The 19,646-nt window shown below is 47.5% G+C and overlaps 1 long non-coding RNA gene across 1 annotated transcript; it reads left to right on the top strand.

Moving 5' to 3' along the window:
- The first annotated feature begins 16,192 nt into the window (after window positions 1–16,192).
- On the top strand, window positions 16,193–19,301 carry LOC124646419. Its single transcript, XR_006986331.1, has 4 exons — window positions 16,193–16,352; window positions 16,728–16,869; window positions 17,020–17,104; window positions 19,095–19,301. It is a non-coding gene; the product is annotated as an uncharacterized LOC124646419 (long non-coding RNA).
- The last annotated feature ends 345 nt before the right edge of the window (window positions 19,302–19,646 follow it).

The raw sequence follows: 19,646 nt of genomic DNA, 5'->3' as shown, positions 1-19,646 counted from the left end.
AAGGTTGGGGGAGTGTCATCCTTAAAATAAACTAAAGTACATGTGTAAACAAAAGAGAAGAGGGATGATCTACCTTCGTTGGTAGAGATAACGTCCTTCATGGGAGCCGCTCTTTGGAGGTCTGTTTGGCAAGGGGGTTAGAGTACCCGCTACCGATCGTTGACAACAACAAACACCTCTCAAAACCTTACTTTTATTCTCTTTATATGATTTCAAAACTGAAAAAGCTCTAGCACATGATTTAATCCCTGCTTCCTCTGCGAAGGGCCTGTCTTTTACTTTATGTTGAGTCGGTAAACCTATTTCCCTCCATCTCAAGCAAGCATTTGAGTTGTTGTGATCAAACCATTATATTGTGATTTGCTTCATCATGTTTTTATTCTTTCTTGCTTAGTACAAGTTTTACCTGAATGAATATAGCCTTGAAGTCATCAATGATTAATATGATTGAGTATGCAAGTTTACCATAAGCTTTTAATATGAGAGCGCTGCTCAATAGATGAATATAATCTGTTAAATGTTCTCTGACCAAGAACAAAGTTTGCCATCACCAATTATGATCTCTTATGCACCTTTATTTGTGATTACCTTATACTTGTTTCAAGATTGAGTTATATGAGGAAGTTGTTTACTATAATGTCTTGTGTGAATGAATATGATGCTTCTTGTCCGTATTCTATTTATCGACTCTTCACTCCATAAACATGTGGTCCTGTTTACGAGTTCGGTTTCGCTTGGGGACAAGCGAAGTCTAAGCTTGGGGGAGTTGATACGTCCAATTTGCATCACTATTTTATATCATAATTTGTTGTTATTCATTGATATATTTCATATTGGGACACAATACTTATGTTATTTCATCTATTTTGCATGTTTCATGATTATTTGGAGATTGAGCACCGGAGCCGAGATTCTGCTGGAAAAAGCACCGTCGGGATGCGATATTTCGGAAGATCGAGCTGTGGAAGGAAGTTTTACGGAAAATCCTATTTTTCCGGATGACGGAGGAAGCCGGAAGGGGAGCCAGTTGGACCCGGGGTGGGCCCACACCATAGGGTGGCGCGGCCCATGGCACGGCCGCGCCACCATGTGGTGTGGGGCCCCCTCGGCCTCTTTCGCCTCCTTTTCTTCGCGAAACCCTTCGTCCCGAAGACCGAAGCCACGGAGGAATCCTCACGAAGGGTTACGGCCGCCTCTGCGGGGCGGAGAACACCGGAGAGAAAAGAACTCTCCGGCGGGCGGGAATCCGCCGGGGAAATTCCCTCCCGGAGGGGAAATCGACGCCATCGTCACCGCCATCGAGCTGGACATCATCTCCATCACCATCATCATCATCTCCACCATCATCACCGCCATCTCCACCGCTGGACATCGTCACCGCTGTAGCAATTTGGGTTTGATCTTGATTGTTTGATAGGGGAAACTCTCCCGATGCTGATTTCTACTTGTTGTTTATGCTATTGAGTGAAACCATTGAACCAAGGTCTATGTTCAGATTGTTATTCATCATCATATCACCTCTGATCATGTTCCATATGATGTCTCGTGAGTAGTTCGTTTAGTTCTTGAGGACATGGGTGAAGTCTAATTGTTAGTAGTGAACTATGGTTGAGTAATATTCAATGTTATGATATTTAAGTTGTGGTGTTATTCTTCTAGTGGTGTCGTGTGAACGTCGACTACACGACACTTCACCATTTATGGGCCTAGGGGAATGCATCTTGTACTCGTTTGCCAATTGCGGGGTTGCCGGAGTGACGAAACCTAAACCCCCGTTGGTATATCGATGCGGGAGGGATCGCGGGATCTCGAGTTTAAGGTCTGTGGTTAGATTTATCTTAATTACTTTCTTGTAGTTGCGGATGCTTGCAAGGGGTATAATCACAAGTATGTATTAGTCCTAGGAAGGGCGGTACATTAGCACAGGTTCACCCACACAACACTTATCAAAACAATGAAGATTAATCGAGTCGTATGTAGCGAAAGCACTAGACTAAAATCCCGTGTGTCCTCGAGAACGTTTGGTCATTATAAGTAAACAAACCGGCTTGTCCTTTGTGCTAAAAAGGATTGGGCCACTCGCTGCAATTATTTCTCTCGCATTTTACTTACTCGTACTTTATTTATTTGTTACATCAAAACCCCCCAAATATTTGTCTGTGAGCATTTACAGTGAAACCTTCATCGAAACTTCTTATCAACACCTTCTGCTCCTCGTTGGGATCGACATTCTTACTTATCGAAGATACTACGATACACCCCCTATACTTGTGGGTCATCAGGCTCGAGGGAGGTGTTTTAGGTGCCTCGAACGTGACCACCAAGTCAACACCTGTCGTGGGTTGTTTAGATGCATCCGTTATCATCGTCCGAGGCACCGAGAGCGTTTCTATCGTGCTCGCTTTCCTGCCGCTCCTGGTGAAGAGGTGGTCAGTTGTGTTGGTTCTCCGGTCGCTTCTGCTCCTTGCCAGCGGAGCCGCTCTCCGTCTGCTCAGTTTCTTCGTCCCTCGTCGCCTCGAAGTTGGGCTGAGGTCATGGGCCTCTCGGTTGTGGCGGTGCCACCAAGACCCTCTCCTACGAGTTGCGAGCAGACCAAGGTCAACGCCACTATGGACTCTCTCTTTCAGTCCCAGGTTGCCTTGATGCGCATGGAGCTCCTTCAGTTGGTTGACATTCGTGTCGAGGAGGCGGCTCGCCCTCTTCGTGAAGAGGTGACTGCTCTTAAGCTGTTGTTGGCGCGTGTTAGTGGTTCTTCGGAGCCGGATGAGCTTGACTCCTCTAAGCAGAAGTCGTATGTGGTTGAGGAAGAGCACCTATATGGTTGTTTCTCTCCTCATGGTCCATCGTCGCTGCCTAATGAGTCGGCGGCCCCTGAGCATGAGGGCATGGACTTGGTCGCGACTCAAGTGCTTGACCTTGGGAAGTGCTCTAATGTCGACACGATAGTCTCTGTCTTGCCTGAGTCCGACAGGCAGCTGGTTGCTAAGTTAGGAGTGTTGACACATGTGCCCATATGTTTCTCTCCTGTTGTGTCTGCTGACTTTGAGAGTGAGGACATATGCGAGTTCTTGGCTCCGGTGTTGTAGATCATGCCAGAGCTACAACAGTTGTGTGGGTGATGCTTCCGTCGGTGTTGTGCTCTTTTGGGACCTTGGAGGTGGCCACGACATCCTCACCACCGTAGTTGGAGCCTTGCCAGTCCCTCGCCTCTTTGGACTGTGGAGCAATGTTGGATCCTAGCTGAGAGGCTCTTTTTGCAAAGGAACTTTGTGGCTTGCTTGCTAGTTTGGAGGCGGTTAGCCTGATTATGACAATGAAATTGTCTGTGTCTTGACGGGTAAGGCCTCGGAGGATATGATCAAGAAGGTGGAGAAGTCTCTTAGGAAAGTTTCTATTAGAAGGATAAGAAGGAGCCCTAACAAAAGAAGTTTCAGAAGCTGATTAATTGTTGGACTCTTTTTTGGGTTGTCATGTTCTTTTAGTGGGTCTTCTTTGCAACGTTGTGCTCATGGGTTGTCGGTTTTAGTTGGTTTAGAGGTTACTTTTTTTGGTGTTGTTCTCTCGTAGGTGGGCTCTTGGCAGTGTTGTTGTAAGTTTTTGCTCGATTTTCTCCTAAAAACTAAACACTTTCTTCTTAATTAATAGAATAGTTGAGGCAAAGTTTTTGCCTCCGTTAAAAGAAAAAACTCATAAAACAGCAGTTCTCACTAGTGGAAAACAGGCCTTTTGATCCGGGTGGTTAGGGCCTTTTGTCGCGGGCGGCCAGCCGCGACAAGCAAGGCGCGATAAAAGGGAGGCCTTTTATCCCGGGTCACTTACGACCCGCGACATAAGGTCCACCACGTGGCAGCCGCCGGCGCGCAGGGCACAGAGCCCTTTGTCGCGGGCGGTATTACCACCCGCGACAAAAGGCCCTCTACGTGGCGCGCGCACAACGCTTCGCTTTAGGGTTTGAGGGGTGCAGCACCCCTCCCCCGCCACCGACCGCCTGTTATATCATTTTTTTCGTTCGAAAATAAAAGTTGCATATATTTGTACGCTACTAGAAATTGTACACGTTCATTCAATATATATATATAGATCGATCAAACAAATGTTGGAAGCAAAAGTCGATTCCTCTTTACATGTAGCCCTTACATATATATATACATTTAGCTCACGATCGACAAGCGGTACTAACGACCGTCTATTTGGAGGTAGAGCATCTATTTGGACTAAACAAGCCTTTGTTGTTTAGTACATCTTTAATCAAAAGTCCCGCCAGCTTCCTCCGCGATTCCTAGTGCGTGTTCCTTTGGTTGGAGTCCGTCCCGCATGAAGTCGACCTATATACGAAAATGAGATGAGTATGACTATATCGGTCTTGATAACGAAATATTGATGATAATAAATAAAGTTGTGAATGTTATTGCTTACGTTGAATTTATTATTGTTCCGCTTCTCGATGGTTAACATGCGAATGGACTCGCAAACGTAGTATCCACATAGATTCGTCCCTTGTGGCTGCTGGGGGCACGGTACGGGAGTAAATGTTAGCTTCTCGCCCAGGTTTCGTTCTTACGATGTCTCTTGAAAGCGGTCCAAGCCCTGCCGGGCAAAAGAATGATTGAATGAGTGGATAATTAATTGATATCTCACGAATGATAAAGCGCGGCGATGAAGGAAATTACACTTGGAGCAACTTCGCAAGTCCTGGAACCCGTCCACGCCTCTACTCGGTGGGTCTTTTACCTCAACTATTCCCTTATCGAGGTTGAATGTCTAGTAGAATCCGAGTGGAAGCTGCACATGTTATGCATATACGTCGGGAATTACACTTAACATCGAGTAAGAAAAATTGAATGTGCATAAAGATCATTAAGACTCTCACTCGTAGTTGTAAGGAAACAATATTGAATCACAGAAATATTGCTCCCCCAAAAACCTTAGTAGGTTTCCCCGTTTCTTGGGCATTAAACTTTACCGTTTGAACATGTACTTTATCCGGGTCAATAAACCCAATATTGATAATATTATTACTTTTGCATTCACCGATCTTCGATCGCATAAGAGAACACATAAGATATAATGAGTATATATATGCAATGAAAACGAACATGAACTGAATGAAAATGAACTTATATGTAGTTAACAACTTACAAGCAATAGCAACTCATGAGAGATTTGTCGAGGGCATCTAGATTGAATAACTGCGCGAGTTCATTCATCTCAATATGGATCTCCTCCTTTCGGTAGTAATATTCCCATGGTATACTCGCCACGATGAACCTTATGTTCTCCTTGCATGCATCAAGGTACCACCGATGCAAATTCCGCATATGTGTTGGCGGTTTAGCAGTACCGTTCTGTGCTGACCAAGTCGGCCCCGTAGACAAATTTAGGAGCTATATCAGCGGTGGGTACTGCAGCATCCGCCGCAGACAGCAATTCCTCCACGGTAACGTCACGAGCAGCCGCTAGCTTTGCAGACTTCTTCCATATCGAAACCACCATGTTCCTGGTACAGACTTGGGAACATTAAGCACTTTGAGTGCTTGGGATCGATTGTTTGGGCTGAGCACCGAGGAGGGGAACTTCCTTTCTCTTTTTTGCCTTTTGTCGTTTGCTTGGCCTTGAGGGGTGCACTTGTTGAAGTTGACTTATTCTCGGTTGCACTTCTAGGCGATGATTTGCTCGTGCCGGCAATGTCCTTCTCCTTAGCCTTTTCAGCCTTCTTTGTGTCAATTACCTTCGCAAGAGTGCGTGTATAGTCATCCTTCTTCTCGTGTAAGTCATACTGCGATGGTGTGTTCGGAAAACTAGTAGCATATGCTATTTGCTTCTCTCGTGTATGGCTGCGCGGCTGGAGGTTTTGGCTTATGAAAAAAATCATAATTGATTTTCTTAACAATGGCATCATTTTCCTCCGGGGTACGATCGTAAGGACGAGGGGGAGGAACCTTTGGTACTTTTGGGAGGGGCGACCTCTTGGGGACAGGACTCTTGAAACGCTTCCGGCTGGGTGCATTCCGAGTCTTTTTGGGCGGAGGCGGCGGCACTGGAGATGGAGATGGACTACCGATGTCGTGGTCGACGTCGTACCCACGGGGTGATGGTGGCGACATGTGATCAGTAGGAGGAGGTGATGGTGGCCTGCGATCACCTGGAGGAGGTGATGGTGACCTGCTGGGACGACCGGTACTAGGTGCTACCCAGCCTGGCAGCCTGATGTTCTTCTTTTCCCAGAGAATGATTTCTCCCAGCACCTCTCTGAGTGTAAGCCCCCATCACCTCCGAGGGATATCGAGCTCCAATGTCTCCCACGACGGGACAACCGAATCCACCCCGACACGAGCATAGCCAGCTGGAATCGGATTGCCATGCCATGTTGCCGGCTCACCTTCGAGTCCAAATGCCGGTAAGACATAGCCGACCGCCACCTTAACGAAACCTTCCCGAACACCTCATGGAGATCACAAGGTGTTTGCTCCTTGATTCCATCCAAGGGGTCGCCGGGACCGGCATCTATCATCATCCGTGTAGGAGGGGCCTCCGAGTCGGCCATGCTGTCTGTCTCGTCGCTGAGATATTTCAGCGGTATTATCCGCGGGCGCTGTCCTTTTAGTTCATTTATCTCCCGCTGCCGTCGCTGAAGCTCCCGCTGCTCGCTGGTCAAGTCGGCGTTGGAACTCGGCCATCCGGTCATTCCGCACCTCCGGCTGGCGTTGTTTAGCTCTCGCTCGGCTTCTATAAGTCTCCGCGTCGGCCGGAAACCCAAGCGACCACGGAACACTAGGGCCGAAGCCTCTTGTTCGTCCTCCTTCTCGGGATTACCGAGGACAAGCGTCGGCAAGTCTTTCTCTCTATCGGGAGCAAACTTTAGTTTTCCCGCCTTTATATCTGTCGTCACTTCAATCCATTTTTGCCTGGGTACCCTAACCCCGGTGTCACTTTCAACAATGTTCCCTGTCTTCATGTCATACTCACGGCCATGCGCGAGGAACCAATTTCGAGCCCTTGTGTCCCATCCTTCTCGCGTGGGTTCCGGAGTGATCCCGTTCAGCTCCATCTCAGCCTCTTGTGCATCCCACTTAGGCATGGCTCTTCCGTAGCCCCCTCGCCCCGTATGATGGTGATATTTCTTCTCGCTTGCATTCTTCTTGTTTTTCGTTGACGGAGTTCACAGACCTCCTCTGATTCTTTGTACCTCACAAATTCTTCCCAGTTATGCTCCTGCTTCGCTAGGTAGTTCTCGAATAATGGAGGCTTCTTGTCTTTCTTATAATTTTTCCATAACCGGTTCTTATACGTCCGGAAAAGTTCCCCCATCTTCTTAAGAGCCCATTTCTTCACTAGCGCCCGCCGCTTAGCATTCTCGGACTCCGATCCCAAATCCGGCAAAGTGAAATGTGCCATGAGGTCTCCGAAAAGTGTGTCTTTGTACCTATCGGCAACCTGATTTTCGGACACATTCTTGGTCTTGTTCCATTCTCCGACGATGATCGGGATACGATCTCTAACCACAACTCCGCACTGATTTTTGAACTTCACTCCGACAATCTCGGGTACCACCGGTTGGCCTTCCGGTGATATAGCTTCAATTGTGAAGTGGTCTTTTTGGTCAACTTCTTTGCCGGGCCTCGTTTCTCTATCTTATCTTCGGAGGCCTAAGAGAATACATATATATAGAATTGCATTAATGCCTCTATACTAATGTCTCAATACATATGTACATATAGAATTCCATTAATACCTCGTCATGATCGGAGCCGTCGGCTTCTCCGTCACCGGAGCCGTCGTCGGCTTCTCCGTCACCGGAGCCGTCGGCTTCTCCATGACCGGAGCCGTCGGCTTCTCCATGACCGGAGCCGCGGGCTTCTCCATCACCGGAGCCGCGGTCTTCTCGGTCGGCTTCGTACCATCGCGGATTATGTCCGCGAACATGTCTTCTCGTTCCAAGTCCCGTTCGAATGGATCCATTGTTTCTGCAAAAGAATTAAATCGATAAGTACATGTTCTAACCCTAACCCTAATCAAACACAAACCAAACCCTAACCCTAATCAAACACAAACCAAACCCTAACCCTAATCGGCGACACGTGTTAGCGAGAGGGAGAGGGTGTCGGCGACGCGTGTTTGCGAGAGGGAGAGTGTGTCGGCGACGCGTGTTTGCGAGAGGGAGAGGGTGTCGGCGACGCGTGTTTGCGAGAGGGAGAGTGTGTCGGCGACGCGTGTTTGCGATAGGGAGATGGTGTCGGCGACGCGTGTTTGCGAGAGGGAGAGGAGTGTCGGCGACGCGTGTTTGCGAGAGAGGGAGAGAGGGTGTCGGCGACGCGTGTTTGCGAGAGAGAGAGGGTGTCGGCGACGCGTGTTTGCGAGAGAGAGAGAGAGAGGGTGTCGGTGGACGCGTGTTAGCGAGAGAGAGGGTGTCGGCGACGCTAGCTAGTTTGCGAGAGAGGGTGTCGGTGGAGGAGGGAACGCCGGCGAACAAAATACATATACTAACTAAGTACATACATATACTAAATTACAAACTAAATTACAAACTAAATCCATACATATACTAACTAACTAAATACATAAAAATAAGAATTAACTAAACTAACTAACTAACTTAATACATATAGTAACTAACACTATAACTAATTAAAACTATACTAACTAAACCTAAAACTAATTAACTCAACCTAAAACTAATTAAAACTAAACCTAAAACTAAACCTAAAACTAAACCTAAAACTAATTAACTAAACCTAAAACTAATTAAAACTAAACCTAAAACTAAACCTAAAACTAATTAACTAAACCTAAAACTAATTAAAACTAAACCTAAAACTAAACCTAAAACTAAACCAAAAACTAATTAACTAAACCTAAAACTACTAAAACTAACTAAAATTACATAAAACAAATTAACTAAAAACTAAAAAATTAAAAAAAATGGAACGGGCCGGCGGCGTCTGCAGGCCAATGGCACGGCGGCGGCGGCGTGGCGCGGCGGTGTGCTACCTGAGAGGTCGAGCGGCGCGGCGGCGTCGGAGGAGGTCGACGCGGCGCGGCGGCGCGGCAGAGGAGGAGGTCGAGGCGGCGCGGCGTCGGAAGAGGTCGAGGCGGCGCACAGCAGAGGAGGAGCGCGGCGGCGCGGCAGAGGAGGTCGAGGCGGCGCGTCGGAGGACGAGGGAACGGCGGCGGCGGCGAATTTGGGCAGCCTGGCGGCGCAAATTCGGCTAAGTGTTGGCCTCCAGGAGTCGCGGGTGGCGGCTCCGCCCGCGGCTCCGCGTCTTATACCCACCCCCCTTTTGTCGCGGGTGGGGGCTTGACCCGCGACAAAAGACCCCCCTTTTGTCGCGGGTCAAGTCCCCACCCGCGACAAAAGGCCTTTGGGGCTGATCCGCGGCACAGCCCATCCAACGGCTCGGCCGTTTGAATCCAACGGCCTAGAGCCGTTGGATGGGCTGTGCCACGGATCAGCCCATCCGCAGGCCTTTTCACCCTTTATTTTTTGTATTTTAAATTAAAAAAACTAATATTTCAATAACTTTTGAATGGTAACACAAATACAAATGTTTTATATATGAATATTGATCGGAAAAAGGTAATGAACATGAATATGACATCCATATACCTATTTGCATCTCGCGTCATATGAAACGTTGATAGTCGGGTATGTTTCACCCCCGTGCACCGCCGCCGTGCCACACGTGTCGCGTCCCGTGCCACTCGTGTCGCGTCCCCGTGCCACGTGTCGCCACCTCTTCCACGTGCCTCGCCCCGCCGACGCCGGCGTGCGACGTGTAGCCACCGCCGACACGTGCCTCGCCCCGCCGACGCCGGCGTGCGACGTGTAGCCACCGCCGACACGTGCCTCACCCCGCCGACGCCGGCGTGCGACGTGTAGCCACCGCCGACACGTGCCATGCCCCGCGTGCACTATATAGAGCGACGAGTGCGGGCGCAACCACACGTCGCCACCGCCTCCGCTCATTCATCTCCGGGATGCCTCCATGTCGTCGAGGGGCGTCCGGTTTCCGTGGCGTTCGAGTGCATCCGAGCGGTAGGTTCACCGCCGAGATACGCGCCGGTGGCTTCCGCCTCACCCTCGGCACGTACAACACGCCGGAAGAGGCGGCGCGCGCTTACGACGCGGCGGCGTGGCGCTTTCGGCGGCCGGGGCACGACATGAACTTCCCGGATGTTGAATCGCTAGAGGAGGCGGAGTTCCTCGCGCCACCGCCGTGCCTCGTCACCGACGAGGACCGTCGCCGGCATCGCCGGGTGCAGCGCAGGATCGCCATCGCCGAGCGCGACGAGCGCGTTGATGCGCCGGTGGAGGGCGCGGTCCCCCGACGCGTTCTTTGCTAACCTTAGGGCACAACGCAGGTCCAACAGGGCGGCACCGTCGGGCCGTCGCCGCCTTCGAGCTCGAGAACTCGAATACAACTTGGACCGAAAACGACCCTCGGTGGGATGACCTTTGGACGGAGACAACCTCCGACGACGAGTAGAGACTAGACTAGTAATTTATCTATTTTATTGTAATTTCAATAAAGTCGTTGTCGGTTCTATTAGTTTAAATTTAGTTTATAAAGTCGTTGTCGGTTGTTTTTGTTCAATAAAGTGGTTGACACGAAATTTATTACGATTGAACTGAAATTAAAGTACGAGCTCAACTGAAAAATAAGATACATGGCCGGATTCGAATGTTGGAGCCATTCAATCATAGTCGTGCCTAGTCCTATACACGTCGCCACCGTAGTCATCAAAGTCGCCGACGTCATCGTCGCTAGCATCGGGGTCGCGGTTGTCGAACCTCGGCGGATGACCACGCGTGGGCTGGGATTGAGGGTAGCGCAGGCGGGTGCCACGATAGGCCGGGACGCTCCGGAGAGTCCGGCCGCGCCACCACATCCGACGGCCGGCCTCGTTGAAGTTCGAAGGAGGAGGGCCGTCCTCCTCGTACACGGCAACCGCCCTCTCACGCCGATTGATGAAGAAGCTGTCCCAAGTCGGGCTGTAGTCGGGATGCCACCGGGGATTCCTCCGCTGCTCGGGCGTGAGCTCGAAATAGTAGTGGTTCGTGATGGCCATCTCGCGTGGCACACCTACGAGGGATAGGAGGGACCGGTACGCCTCCGACGCTCGGCAACCGGCCGGTCGGGACGCGGTAGCCGGGCGGGCAGGGGTAGTTCGAGGCGCAAGCGCCTCCGCCTCCCGGGGTGTTAGACATACGATGGAAGCCATGGGAGAGAGTGATGAGGTTTGCGGATATGAGAGTCCAAGCCTACATATATATAGTGGAAAAATGGCGGGAATGCGGGAAGAAAATAGGCGGGAACGAAGTGGCGCGCGAAACTTTCATCCGGGTGGAGGCTCAAACCGCGACAAAAGACGCGGGGAGGCTTATCTAGGAGGGCCTTTTGTCACGGTTGGTGGCTGCAACCGCGACTAAAGATGTCGGCGAGGATAATAAGGATGTGTCGGTAACCTTTTGTCACGGTTGGTGGCTGCAACCGCGACTAAAGGCTGTCGGCGGGATAAGGATGTGTCGGTAACCTTTTGTCACGGTTGGTGGCCGCAACCGCGACTAAAGGTGTCGGCAGGATAAGGACGCGTGGGTGGACGCACCGCTCGATGAGATAAAGCATGTAGCGCACGACGGCTGTCGAAGGAATAAGACAAAGTACAAGCGGTGCCGTGCCTATAAAAGGAGCATCGATACGCCTTGCCAAGCAGATCAACAAGCCAAGCACGGTTTAATCTTCATTATTACATAAATGTAGAGATTGTCTTGGGAACTATATATGAAGAATACATTATTACATCGCCATCTAGTGTTGTGATCTTCTACGCCGTAGCCATGGAGAATCTTCATCATTTAGCAAGATGCTTGGGTCAATTTTCACCGTGAAGGGCGGAATTTCTTTAAACTTATTATAATCTTCCGACATGTCTGTCTTGTCATCCACTCCCACGATGTTTCTTTTCCCCGAAAGAACTATGTGGCGCTTTGGCTCCTCGATTGATGTATTCTTTTGTTGATTTCTTTTTCTTGATTTGCTAGACATGTCCTTCACGTAGAAAACTTGAGCCACCTCGCTGGCTAGGACAAAAGGCTCGTCCGAGTACGCAAGATTGTTGGGATCCACTGTTATCATACCGTACTTATCGTCAATATGTATAGCGCTGAGCTTCACCCATTTGCACCGAAACAAAGGGACCTTAAAAGTGGGACCATAGTCAAGTTCCCATATCTCCTCTATGTATCCATAATATGTGGTGGTCTGCCCATTCTCGTCTCGTTGCATCGAAGCGGACACCGCTGTTTTGGTTGGTGCTCTTTTTATCTTGGTCGATCGTGTAAAATGTATTCCCATTTATCTCGTACCCTTGGAATGTACATATGTTTGAACATGGTAACCTGGCCAACAAGTACAGTCTGCTCCACCGCAGATGGGTCATTAATGAGATGTCTTTGCAACCAACTGCCGAAGGTATTCATGTGTTGACGTGTAATCAAGGACTCGGGCTGGCCCGGGTTTATTTCTCGTAAAACATTCTTATGTTTCTCGATGTACGGAGCCACCAAGCTGGAATTGTATAGAACTGTGTAGTGCGCTTGATTGAAAGAAATCTTGTCCCTCCACACCGTTGTTTTCCTTCCTAGTGTGCCTTTTCCGGTCAGCCTCCCCTCATACCGAGATTCGAGAACACCAATCGGCTTAAGGTCGGGAAGAAAGTCAACACAAAACTCAATGACCTCCTCGGTTCCGTAGCCCTTTGAGATACTTCCTTCCGGCCTAGCTCGGTTATGAACATATTTCTTTAAGACTCCCATGAACCTCTCGAAGGGGAACATATTGTGTAGAAATACAGGACCGAGAATTCTAATCTCTTCAACTAGGTGAACGAGGAGGTGCGTCATAATATTGAAGAAGGATGGTGGGAACAACAACTCGAAGCCGACAAGACATTGGACCACATCTTCCTGTAATCTCGACAAAGTTTCGGATCCATTACCTTCGAGAAATTGCGTTCAGGAATGCACATATCTTCACAATGGCTAGTCGAACATTTTCTCGGTAGAAGTCCCCTCAATGCAATCGGAAGCAATTGTGTCATAAGCACGTGACGAGTCATGGGACTTCGGGTTCTGGAATTTTTTCTCCTTCATATTTACTATCCCCTTTATATTCGACGAGAAACCGGACGGAACCTTGATACTCGAATAGGGCTTCAAAAAGATCTCCTTCTCTTGTTTGGTAAGAGCATAGGCGGCGGGCCCTACAAACCGCCCTGGATGATTGCCGTTTCGTCCTTTATGAAGTTCCTGGTCCTCCCGTGCTTCGTTGTATCTTTTGTCTTTCCATACACGCCCGGAAAACCTAGAATATTCACACAAAGATTCTTGGTCGGGTGCATCACGTCGATTGCGGAGCGGACTTCCGGGACTTTCCAATATTCTAGCTCCCGGAAAATAGATTTCTTCTTCCACATGGGCGCGTGTCCGTCATCGTCTTTCGGAACAGGTCGATCGCCTGGACCCTTTCCAAAGATAACATTTAAATCCTTGACCATGTCAAATATATCAGCACCACTACGGGGACAGAGCTTCGGACGGCGGTCCGCCTCGCCATCGAAATGCTTGCCTTTTTTCCTTAAGGGATGCTTGCGCGGAAGGAAACGACGATTGAACGGGTACACAACTTTTACGCTTTTTCCCAAATATTTACTTTCAGTCTCATCTAAACGAGTGTGTGCATGCATTGTATCCTTTGTTCGTACTGTCCCGAAATGTTACTGAGAGCAGGCCAATCATTGATGGTTACGAATAGCAACGCTCGTAGGTCAAATTCTTGCTCCGTGTGCTCATCCCACACACGTACACCTGGTTTGGCCCACAACTCCAAAAGTTCATCGACTAATGGTCTTAGGTACACATCAATGTCGTTGCTCGGTTGCTTTGGGCCTTGGATAAGCACCGGCATCATAATGAACTTCCGCTTCATGCACAACCAAGGAGGAAGGTTGTAGATACATAGAGTCACGGGCCGGGTGTTGTGACTGCAGCTCTGCTCCCCAAAAGGATTCATGCCATCCGTACTTAGACCAAAGTATAAGTTCCCTGCCTCACACGCAAAATCCGGAAACTCTCTCCCGATGTTTCTCCACCGCCGACCATCGGCGGGGTGCCTCAACATCGCGTCTTTCTTACGTTCTTCCATGTGCCATCGCAACAACTTGGCATGCTCTTTGTTTACGAACAAACGTTTCAACCGTGGTATTATTGGAGCATACCACATCACCTTCGCGAGGAACCCTCTTCCTGGGTGGCTCGCCCTCAACATCACCAGGGTCATCTTTTCCGATCTTATACCGCAATGCACCACATATCGGGCATTTATTCAAATTCTCGTACTTCTCACCGCGGTAGAGGATACAGTCATTAATGCATGCATGTATCTTACGCACATCTAATCCTAGAGGGCGAGACAAGCTTCTTTGCTTCATATGTACTTGACGGGCAATTCATTATTTCTTGGAAACAGACTTCTTTAATATTATCATCAATTTCTCAAATCCCGAGTCAGTCACACCGACCTCTGCCTTCCATTTCAAGCAATTCCAATATGCTACCCAGACTTTCTATGCCCATCTTCACAACCTCGGGTACAACAATTTGTGGTGGTCCTCTAACATCTTGTCGAACCGCAACCTCTCCTTATCCGTGCCACGAGTCTCTTCTTGCATCGAAATGGCCCGACGAAGATCATCATCAACGGGATCATCCGATGCTCGTTCTTCACCTCCTTCTTCTTCATTGTCGTCCATTGCGGTATCAAAGCATTCGGAGAACATAGATCGGTGCTTGGTCATCATTATCTTCTTCCTCATCGCCGTCTTCCATCATAACCCCTTCTTCTCCGTGCTTGGTCCAAACATTATAGCTGGACATGAATCCAAACCGAAGCGGGTGGCTCTTAATGTCTCTTGAGCAAGAGTAATCCTTCTCGTTCTTACATTTTAGACATGGACAGCACATAAAACCTTGCTTCGACTTGTTGGCCTCGGCCACAAGCGAGGAAAGAATTCACGCCCTCTCCGAAAGCGGGGGCACATCGGTTCACGTACATCCATGGATGACTCATCCGCATCATAAGTACAATTATATATGTATCGGATGCAATCACCTTGCTAAAATTAGTATTGTACGGACTATGCATATATATATATAGTCGAGAAAATAGTTGCTAACCTTTTAGGATCAAAAAAAGGAGAAATCTTATCAAATAAAACCAAGTGGCATCCCTCTCACAAGCATTCCATCAAACACCTCTTGTGCACATGTAGAAAAAATGAGCTAGCATACACCTCCACCTTCACCACCAAGGAAAAAATGAGGTGGGGGGGGGGGGGTGGCTGGCTGCTTCTATATATATAGGGGGGGGGACATTTTGTCGCGGGCCGTATTACGACCCGCGACAAAGGGTGAGCCACGTCGCTCCTAACCCTTTTGTCGCGGGTCGTAATACGGCCCGCGACAAAAGGCCGCGACAAAAGCCTCCGCGCGCTCCACATGGTTTCGGGGCGACGTGGCCAGGCCATTTGTCGCGGGTGCAGGCGCGCCCGCGACAAAAGGCTCCCACGGAAGCCCTGTTTTCCACTAGTGTGATCTGTTCCGGCGGCTCTACTCATTGAAATCTGTTCTTTTTGTTTATCGAGTTGCCGACTCAATTTGGATTCGAAATTATCCTTATAAATTCCCTACGATAAATCGAAGTTGTCTGTTTATTATCAAAACTTTGATTTTGACGACTATTTGGTCGTCCTTTTGGGCGTTCGCAAAATCTAATTATTGCGTGGGCACTGTCTTGTCTTACGCGGTGCTCACCTTTCACGTCCGTCCGATCAACGATCACACGGCTCACTCGCTGCGGGGCAGGTAGGACCACGTGACACGCACGCACAATCCCCTTCATCTCTCACGGGCACACACACAGGACACAGGAGACGGGAGGGATGGCTGCCGACGGCCCCCACGCGATCCGCCGTGCCCTGGAGAAGGCATGCGCCAGCCCCGGCCGCCGCGCCCTGCGCCCCTGCCCTCCGCCTTCTTCCCGGCCTCCGACGCCGAGCCCGCCGCCTTGATCAGTGGGTGGTTCTCGCCTCCCTCTGCCTCCATGCCCACCCTTGAAGACATCGACGTCGTCGCCGCCGCCGAAGACCTCCTTCCGCGTTCGGGTCGACCTCGGTCCCTGGCCCGCCCTCGTATGGTGCTGGTGTCTAACCTCCGGCGCGGTATGGTTCGTGCTCCAGAAAGTCGTCGTGGGCGCCATCTTCGCCCTTCCGTCGCGGGCGCAGCCGCAGATTAGACAGTAAGCATTTTTTTTTGCTTCAACAGGATGCATTTTCACGATTAAAATGTGCAAGGGATTGCTCATACGGATGTAGTATTGTACTCATAGGATGTATTTTTGTGCTCTGAAGTTATGGTTAGATTATTAGACAATAGGGATTTCTGATATTTTTTCGCATCAACAAGATGGAGTTTAAAGATTAAAATTTGCGAAATGGATGTAGTCGTTTCTACCAGGATGTAGTTATTGCCCAAATTTTACACCCTGATTATGCTCGCATGAATATAACTTCAAGAATTTTGTACTTGCACATGCACTCATGCGTCTCACGACTCAGTTTTTTGCCCTACCAGTACCAGACTGTTCGCTCTAAGCCTCTAATACATGATGCAGAATCCATGGTTGCTTCGCACGTCTGTGGGGCAACGGTACCGGCGGGTGTGGGAGCCTGGGAAGCAGAGCTGGTTATCGGCTGCAAGGCTTCACAAGGGTTCTGCTAGGTGGATCTCAGTCTGTTGTCCTTATTTTCGTTCAGGTAGGGTTCCCGATTGATTTTCGCAGTTCGGTTTGCTTCGATGGCAGTGAGTCCCCTGCGGCCTCCTATGTGTGTTTTTCGCTGGGAGATTTTGCATCTATAGAACACTAAAATCTCGATATAATCGGATGTTTCTATCATTTGATCTAGGTTGATTTTGGAAGGGAATCTGAAATTGTAGCTTGAGCGATTCGTTAGTACAACTACAGAGGGACAAGTTCGTCCACAGATCAAGGTGAGAGGACTTTCTATTTGGGCCATATTAATATCTGTCTGTGTTTAGGTTACGTTTTGGTCAGTTCAGCGTGTTTGTGTTCATGAGTACAACTATTGAGGGACAGGGATGTAACTAGACTTGTGTGTGTTCTTAAGCATGTATCATGGTATTAATCATCGTGGCTAACTGGCTATGCTTTTATGTACATTTTTTTTGGCACACAAGATGTAGCTTTTTAAATATTTTTTGGAAACTGCAATTTTAAGGATGTAGCTTCTGTAGGATGAAACTTTAATATTCAGGGGTGACTTTGGGATGCACAAAAAATGTTCTATATGAAATTCATTAGGTTATGATGTAACTTATTCTGGAAACTGCAATTTCATGGATGAAACTTTAATATTCAGGGTGTAGTTTACAGCGTTCGGGATCCAAAATAATTTAGTTCATGAAATTCACTAGTTTACGGTGTAACCAACTAACCATTATTAAGTCTTTCCCTCTTATGATGTACTTTTTAATATTCAAGATGTAATAATTTTTATGCAAACTGTATCTTTCATTGCATAATTTATGTTGTAATTCACAACATTGTTTATTGGCATTTTGGATTAAAAATACTATGTAAATAGTATGAAAAATTCTAGTTATTAGGATGTAGTTTTAATATACATACAAACTAATGTGCAAAATTCTACTTTCTAGGATGTAAATAGTTTGCAAAATTCTAATTATTAGGATGCAATTATACATGCAAACTGTTTCTACCAGTATGTACTTATCTAAACATGATGTAGTTTTTGACTTCTCATTCATGATGTAGTTCTTTTTTCAGTTTTAAAAGGATGTAGTTTCATTTTCTTATTTATTTTCATGCCAGAATATGTCATCATGTAGTTCTGATGGATGTAATATCTTAGTTCTGATAGATGTTCTTATAGTTCACCATGGATAAACATGTTCATGGTTTCTTCATAGTCTATTTTGGTACTTCTATTTTTGCACTGGAGTAAGTTCTTAATGTTACATATACTGGAGGCAATTCTTTTTCTTTCTACTTCAAAAGTTAATAAGATCTAGCCACTGGGGCACAAATCGTAAGAACTTACTTTTATAGGATGTACTTTGTGCAAAAACTTGATAAAATCATTTTTGTCTATGGGGATACCTCTGTGTGACCTGCGTATCTCTCGAACGATATTGTTTTAATCGTTTCGTTTGTATGCTCCTCTACGAACATAGTTACATGCCATTTAACCGCTTTTCCTCAACCCTGAGATGGCCCTGGAGTCCGTCTTCTTAGTTATGATGCGGCTCCTTTGCCTTACAGCTGGCGCTTCCTGCTTATTTATATCCTCATTCTTGCCACTCTTGTTTCAAACAAAGATGTATTTCTCCTTTTGCTTGTCCAAGGTATAATTCCAGGAGGTGCTGGTCTTAATGGAAAACCCATATGTTTTGCATATTTGTTGTAGTGTAATTTTGCTGCTTCCCAGAAATCAAAAATCATGCCAGGGTAGTGGGTCTTGGGTGGATTCTGATTGCTTTGTGTAGACTGAACCTCGTCATCGCTAGCAGATTCTTCACTAGAAAGTATTTGGCTTGTCCCATCCCCTGTGTCAGCAGATGGAAGGGTGCTGCTGTTTGGATGACTAGTAGTGGGCTTATTTTCACTGTCAACATCACCAGGCTCATTGTGGTTCATCCAATGGCACTTCATCTTATTGTATCTGGCCTGTAACTGCTGCTCCAAGTTCTTGCATTTCCACATCTGGTTCTCCTTGTTGATTTGGCATTTCCACATCTGGTTCTCCTTGTTCATTTCGCATTTCCACATCTGTTTCTGCGGGTTGATTCAGGTTTAAAACTACAACTCTAACAAGACCATACATATCTGCAATAAAAGAAGTTCTTATGTCAGTAAACATTTTTTTTTGCTACATTCACAATGCATACATGTTTGTTATACAACATCACATCTAACTGAATTATTTCTCTCTTTATGTAGTTTTACATAAAGACACACAGCACAAGGTATAAAGACACACAGCACAAGGTATAAAGGGCACAAGACTTGTACTTTGTCACCTACAAAACATCTGCGTAATATCGTTGTGGTAGCTGTGACAATGTTTCCGCTTAAAAAACCCGAAACAATGTTTGTATTTAGACTTCCAATTTTGCCACAGGAGCAAGATAATGAACAAGTTTCTTACATTCCTTGTCTCTGCTGTACTTTTCAAGTTGAATTTTTTTCTTCGTGCCCTTAAATTACATCCCAGATAATATGCATATTACCAATGCTGTGTTGGTACTAGGATGTACATCATCTTTATGGACCTGTTTCGCAGGAAAAATGTGTCAGCAACTAACCTGTATCAGTTCATTACCCAGCTACCTGTAGTTGTTCAATTCAGGGTGAAAACTACATTTTCTTTCAAGAATACCTGGAGTTTCTGCTTCAGGCTTAGTTGTAGGGACAGGGGATGTAGACTGTAAGCTGTTTCCGACGGTTCAAACTTCAAACTAAGTTGATCTCTGGAGGGAGAATATAATTTGC

The sequence above is a fragment of the Lolium rigidum genome, chromosome 4 (assembly GCF_022539505.1).
Source record: "Lolium rigidum isolate FL_2022 chromosome 4, APGP_CSIRO_Lrig_0.1, whole genome shotgun sequence".
NCBI lineage: Eukaryota > Viridiplantae > Streptophyta > Magnoliopsida > Poales > Poaceae > Lolium > Lolium rigidum.
This window is presented reverse-complemented; position numbering and strand designations above follow the sequence as displayed.